This window comes from Podarcis raffonei, chromosome 12, assembly GCF_027172205.1.
Source record: "Podarcis raffonei isolate rPodRaf1 chromosome 12, rPodRaf1.pri, whole genome shotgun sequence".
NCBI classification, from domain to species: domain Eukaryota; kingdom Metazoa; phylum Chordata; class Lepidosauria; order Squamata; family Lacertidae; genus Podarcis; species Podarcis raffonei.
Window position 1 is genome coordinate 55,427,626 of NC_070613.1, and position 7,231 is coordinate 55,434,856.

The window sequence follows — 7,231 nt, forward strand, 5'->3', positions numbered from 1 at the left end:
GGACGCCATTTCGGGGTCTGTCCCAGGTGCCCAAATGTATAGACCTGCACTGTAAATAGACAGTGATGATAAAATCATACAGGCAGCTGCCTAACACCAAGTCGGCCTATTATCAGGCACATCATTGTGGACAGTGAGGAGCAGTTTCAGACGGGGACATTCTCACCCCTACTTAGGAGGTGCCAGGAACTGAACCTGGGGTCTTCTGTGTGCAAATGAGATGCTCTACCATGGAGCCACCTTCTTCCCCTGAGACAGTTCAGTGGCAACACAGGCTGCTGCAGGCAAGTAACGAAAGGAACACAACAGTGAAACCCTTATTGTAAAGATCAAAAGCATCTGATGTGCTAATAGGAATGCTGAGGTGCTAAATCCTGATGACAAAGAGGATGGTCAGAGAGCAGCACAGGCTAAAGCCTGATTCAAACAGGATGTACGGCAGGTATACATTTGCCACCCATGAGCAGGCCTAACGTTCCCCCAGGTGTGCACTTGCATGGATAATGTCACTTTTGATCAAAGCAATTGTGAATATATATAACCAGCTGGATCACAGCATGCAGGAAAGGTGCTGCTCCATCATGCTGAATTGCTCCTAGCAATTTTTCACATGCCTAAAGAAAAAATGCTTGGGATGGCTCCAATGTAGGCAAAGTGGTTTGTGTGAGCTGATCCCAGGAGACTGAACTAAGCATCGCCAACCAAGGATTTTTTGTTTTGTTTTGTTTTGAGATTTTCCCTTGATGCACATTCAACCCTCTCTCATCGGCTGCATATTAGTCAGTCTACCTCTATGTCACGTTTGCAACCTGCCCTTTTGCCAAGTCGTTCAATAGTACCTAGTTCCCCAATTTCACCTGCGCATCATCTCTTGGAGGTAGATTCAAGGCTTGGAGATGGGGCCTGGTGCATATCCCTGGTGGTCTAGTGGTTAGGATTCGGCGCTCTCACCGCCGCGGCCCGGGTTCGATTCCCAGTCAGGGAATTCTTTGGGGGTGCGGGTGGCGCTGTGGTCCAAACCACTGAGCCTCTTGGGTTTACCGATCGGAAGGTCGGCGGTTCAAATCCCCGTGACGGGGTGAGCTCCCATTGCTCAGTCCCAGCTCCTATCAACCTAGCAGTTCAAAAGCACACTAGTGCAAGTATATAAATAGGTACCACAGTGGCAGGAAGGCAAACGGTGTTTCCATGCGCTCTGGTTTCCATAACAGCATTTCATGCGGGTGGCGCTGTGGTGTAAACCAAAGAGCCTAGGACTTGCTGATCAGAAGGTCGGCGGTTCAAATCCCCATGACAGGGTGAGCTCCCGTTGCCCAGTCCCTGCTCCTGCCAACCTAACAGTTTGAAAGCACGTCAAAAGTGCAAGTAGATAAATAGGTACCGCTCCGGCGGGAAGGTAAACGCCATTTCCGTGCGCTGCTCTGGTTCGCCAGAAGCGGCTTAGTCATGCTGGCCACAAGACCCGGAAGCTGTACACTGGCTCCCTCGGCCAATAAAGTGAGATGAGCGCCACAGCTCCAGAGTCGGCCACGACTGGACCTAATGGTCAGGGGTCCCCCCCTATTTCAATTGCAGCAGAAGTGGTTTAGTCCTGCTGGCCACATGACCCAGAAAGCTACCTGTGGACAAACGCCGGCTCCCTCGGTCTTAAAGTGAGATGAGCGGCGTAACCCCATAGTCGCCTTTGACTGGACTTAACCGTCCAGGGGTCCTTTACCTTTACCTTTACCTTTACCTGGGAATGTAGCGAACGTCATCATTCAGCTGGTACTGAACCCAGGACTTCTCCTCTCAAGCTCAAAACTCTGCCCACCACAATATTCTAGCCTGCCTCCTGTTTACATTTTGGCATGATGAGAACCATCCACACTGAGACAAGAATGATTGTGGTACAGCCTCTCCATACACTGTTCCTTCTTTAAACATACAATCATTAGTTGTTCCGGTTTTTATTTATTGCTTTAGCACCGTCCGTGTGCATGGTGCTTCACAAAGAATGGGAGAACAACTTCATGCCCACGTGGAACTTACAATACAAGTGAGGCAACAGATGAAGAGTTGGGGAACTAAATACTAAATGCTGAAGCTGGAATGATACATTTGCACAAGACCCATGCAGCAGTATTTGTCTCCTTTCAGATTTATTGGTTTGAATTTTGAATTTTTTAAATTTGTGTTCCCTATAGAGCCAAATGCAATTTAGATTATCTCCAGAATCAAACAGAGAACCAGGGGAGAGGTATCAGGATTGGCTATTGAAGCGAGATCTGGAATTAAACTTTTCAGAAATGAATCCTAGGCTTCCCCCACTCCCCTCTTCCCGGTTGTGCCTTACTAATTCCAGATAAATAAAGGCAGTATCATGATCTTGATATAGCCAATGCAAATTTGTAGTGTTGTTTCTCAATACAACCTTGCCTGAACCTGATAATATCTCTGCATGTCAGGTTCTGTAAACAAGCTGTGTGTCGGTTTTCATCTGAAAACACAGGCACTCTGGAGTGTTTAATTAAAATTAAGATGCCCTTTGCAACAAAGTCACCCTTCACCATTGCCAAACAACAGTGAAGAATGAACAACTAACCAGCATGAAAACCCAAGCAAGCTCTCCTACAGTCCCACTTACAATTTCTCACCTGTGGCTGGTTTGCTCCAAGTCCTACCCAGACATCAGGGATGGGAAACATCTGGCTCTCCAGATGTTGTTAGACTTCAGCTGCCATCAGCCACCTGCCAGGGCTGGGCAGGGCTAGAGACAAGACTGCACAGAGCAACAGGGAAGACTCTTACCTTTCAATGGCAAATTATATCCCAGCAATGTAAAAGTCAGAGACTTGTACCTACATACATTTCCATCCGGGAAAGCAAGAGGCACTATTGTTGTTCAAAAAGACACCAGGCAAAAACTTGTCTGTAGGCTGCCTTGAGTCCTTGTCAGGGCAAAAAGGAGGTATAAATAAATAAATATCTTTAGCTTGCCTTGCGGGATATATTTGGGAAAAGAAAAGGCTTAGGAGTAAACCCTACCCAAATCCGGAATGGAGTCCCTAAGGTGGTTGGATGGCATCTTGTATGCCTACTTCTGCCAATTCCTGCAGCTAAGCTGGTGTCAGACGTCTTGCTCTGCTTTTCTTTGGACCAGCGAGGCCGAGAGGGGAGTGTCTCCCGGTGTGCCCCGCGGAAGACCTTAAGGTCCATAAATAGCAACACCCTAGAGGTCCCGGGCCCTAAGGAAGTCAGATTAGCCTCAACCAGAGCCAGGGCCTTTTCAACACTGGCTCCAGCCTGGTGGAACGCTCTGTCTCATGAGACCAGGGCCCTGCAGGATATGATTTCTTTCCGCAGGGCCTGTAAGACAGAGTTGTTCCGCCTGGCCTTGGGCTTGGAATCAACTTGATCCTCTCCCCCTCTTTCCTTTTTCCTTTCTCCTTCTGTGATGGAACTCCTATTTGGGGACTTCCCTGGCTTTTTTCTGGCACACATAGGACCAGTCTGGATAGTTGGCCTTGGTGAAGATTTGAAATGAGGCTGCATTTTTATGTTGTATTTTAATCTTGTTTTTAAGTTGTATCTTAATCAATTGTTTTAATAGCTGGCGTTAGCTGCCCTGAGCCTGGTCTTAGCTGGGGAGGGCGGGGTATAAATAAAATTTGTTGTTGTTGCTGTTGTTGTTGTCTAGGCAGTCCAGGACCTCCACACACTCTGCTGAGGCTTGCACCTTGGAGAGGTCACTGCGGCAGTTTGACTTCATCTCCGGAGGCCCACTCCATCGTCTCTCAAGGCAGACGGATGCCAGCAACAACAACGGAAAGGTGTGGGGCAGGTCTAGTGAGGAGCCTAAGGACCAAACCGGGAGGCCTGGAGATACGCATTCAGCTGCTAGGCATGAGGTTTCCCACCGATCTTAAAGGACGGTTTCAGTATTATCATTCTCCCACTTCTTCTGCATTGAAAGGGCATAAACACGTCTTGTGCAGCAAGTTTTTAAATAAAGAATGATACTACATATTTGTGAAGCTGGAGTGAAATGAAGACCAAACGGATGTGTATTAAAGAACTTGCTGCTCTCATTCCAGGGAGCAATAAAACAATAAATAGTCAGTGCTCCTAGGCTTAAAAAAATGACACACTGGATCCAGAGGGTATCAATAAATACCACGTCCAACAAAATCTGTGCCTGTCCTTCTGAACACGAAATATGTTCTGATGTGCACTTGCTAGAAGTAGAGCCCTAATGAAACACACAGCAGTACTTTCTGAGTAAGCATATATAGGACCGGACTGTAAGGATGCAATCCTGTGCACACATACTTCACAGTAAGCCCTACTGAACTCAGTGAGGTATGTTTTTGAGTTAACATAAAAGAGAATAGACACAGGAATATGAGCTGTCAGCATGCGACAACAGCCACACCCCAGGAATGGCTTTGACTGCAGGCTAAGCCAGGAGAGGGTAGCCATTGGGTCTCAAACCCTCAGTGAGTTAGGGCCTTCTCTGCATGTGAAGACAGGGGTTTTTCTGACATATTAGCTGTTCGCTTTCAGTGTCACTAGTGACACTCCTGGAGACTTCTAGCATTGTGGAGTTCTTTGGAGCCGGTCTTCCTATGAGGTGCTCTAGGCAAGGCTGTATATACACTATACATTTAAAAACATTTAAAGCATGTGATTTCCCCCAGGAAACTGCCTCACAGTACTAGAGTTCCCAGCACCCTGAACAAACTGCAGTTCCATGTGCTTTAAACATGTTATAATGCATGCACAGGTTAATTATGAAAATTCCATAATGTTTTTCTGGACAAACAACAGCAATGGGGAAATGAGCTGTTTCGGCTGCGCTTAAATACTTCATGCGCTGTAGGACAGAAAGAGGAGAAAGGGCTAATAAACTCAAAGGTATGCACTTTTTGTAGGTCTGTTTCCACAGTGAGCATAATGCGTTCTCTCAAATCACTTTCCAAGGAGCTAAGGGAACAGATTATGGTTTGGGCATCAGGCCTAAGAGTCCATAAAGTTGGCTCCCGAGTATTTTCTAGCTCACTACTGCTCTCTGCTGATGGATCTTACATACTGAATTGGCCTGTTTTCACTACCCTACCTGCTGAAACTCCATGAAGATAATGATTGCAAAGAGATCCTTCTTTTTAACTTCTTTAGGGGAATATCATTCCCAGTTTGATGCAGCATTTTCTAAAGTTTGCCAATGAGACCTCTCCCAGAACTAAGTGCTCCACCTCACACTGTTTATGCACCAAAAGTGGCCCATCCATAGAAAAACCTAACTCCTTTTAGGGGTGTGTGAAGAGTACACATTACTGTAATACCACCTACAGTACAACAGCAGCCAAGAAGCTCAATACAAGCTTTCCACAAAAGGGAACCCTGTGATAACAGAATCTCCTCCAAAGTCTATGGATGGTGTGAATGTCACTTTGCATTTCTTGGTACAGAAAGCATTGATCTGATGTGTCGAGATCTTTCCTATTCTAATTAATTCAAGAGGGTTCTCAAAGCTGCTCTGTGCGAAAGAAACAAGCAGAAGGTTCATGATGTTTGGGTTATTCTTTCAGAGAAGTTGAGTACAGCTGGCTTAAACTGGCTCTGTTATCTTTTTCTGTCAAGGTCATGCTGATTAAGGCCAGAAGGAGCCTGGGTTTCACTTTTTTCTATCTCTCTTTCCAGCTGTGTGATGTTCTGTATATAGTATGCTTAGTGTTAAGTTTTAGTCTTATTATAAGTTATTGTTAGTTTAAGCTAAGTCTGCTGCAACTGGACTTCTGATGGACAGTGCCAATCCTGAATGTATTGGATTTGTGACCATTATGCTCATTTGACTTCAGTAGCAATAAAGCTCTGCTGGACAGAATATTAATTGCCTCTGCTCTATTTTTTGGAAATCCTGCAAGGAATTTAAGTTTTTTACTCTGCTAACTATAAGTTGGAGTTTTGCTCTGGATCAATATTGAGTAGAATTCATGACAGTGAAGTGATTATAGTTAAACCTTGGAACTTGAATGTAATCCGTTCCAGAAGGACGTTTGACTTCCGAAACGTTCGAGTTCCAAGGCGCGTTTTCCGAGGAACGTTAAAAAACCGAGATGTTCGGCAATGGAGTGGTTTTGTTGTCGAAACACATTGCAGACGTCTGATCTCCCTGGAGACCTAGAGATGTAATGTTACACTGCTTTGCCTCTTACATTTGACAAATGTTTTGTGTCACAAAAAACCAGATAAAGATATTTAGCCACTAACTTGGTGAGCTCCTGATTATTCCCCAATAATAGAAAATGTATGACCTCTAACTCTGGTTTCCATTAGGGGATGCAGAGTTGATCTAGGGTACACAACGTGGGACCGCAAAAATCTGAAAAGCTGCCTGCACTCGTTCTATCAGCTGGGTAAACCCTGGCAGCCAGACTGGAATTCCGTAGAGCAATTGAGCTATAACTTTGGCGTTGAAGACCTTGAGGGCAGAGGGGATATGCGAATTACCTCTTGTTATAACGAAACGCATTATGGCCTACATAGACATCTTACTGGCATTCACCGCCGTTGCACGGTGCGTGGACCATAGAAGCCTATGATGGAATGTGATTCCCAGGTAGTTGAATTCGAATACCTGCTGGAGGTTTGCTTGTTAATGAGCTATCGCTTCCAAATTACTATGTTGAATATGGAACTTCACGTTGAAGACAACACATGGAACTAGTAATGAAATACATTGTGTGAAAGTACTATGGGTCATTTGAGGGCTCTGCATCTTTCATCTCTTTTACATGAGGCTGCTGAGGAATGAAAGAGGGAGACATTTAAGTACAGTGAGAAGTGAGAGACTCTGAAAGAGGGAAAGTGGCTTCTTGCTGTGCTCACAGCTTGTTTTAAACTGCCAAGGGCTTGACCAGATGACTTTCAAGTATCATCTAAACTGCACTTTTAACTGCTTTGCAAAAAGAGCAGGTGTAGTAGAGTCCATGCTCCTCTCTCGTTTGTATAGGAAATCAATCAGGCACCAGGTCTTTAAATATATCTTTTGCTTCTCTGAAGTAAAGGGCGTTGCAGATACAGATCTCTGGAGCCATGTAGGTTAATTGAAGTACATGTAATAATGTAATAATGTAATCTGGGTGCTGGCTTTGTACCACATGGTATACAAAGTGTTTGGTATCTTATAAACTCGCTGAGTAGATCACATCCTAGCGATGAAAAACCCAGGAAGAACAAGAGGGGGAAG

General features: G+C 45.2%; 1 non-coding gene across 1 annotated transcript; it reads left to right on the forward strand.

Moving 5' to 3' along the window:
• The first annotated feature begins 913 nt into the window (after positions 1–913).
• TRNAE-CUC (transfer RNA glutamic acid (anticodon CUC)) lies at positions 914–985 on the forward strand. Its single transcript has one exon. It is a non-coding gene; the product is annotated as a tRNA-Glu (tRNA).
• The last annotated feature ends 6,246 nt before the right edge of the window (positions 986–7,231 follow it).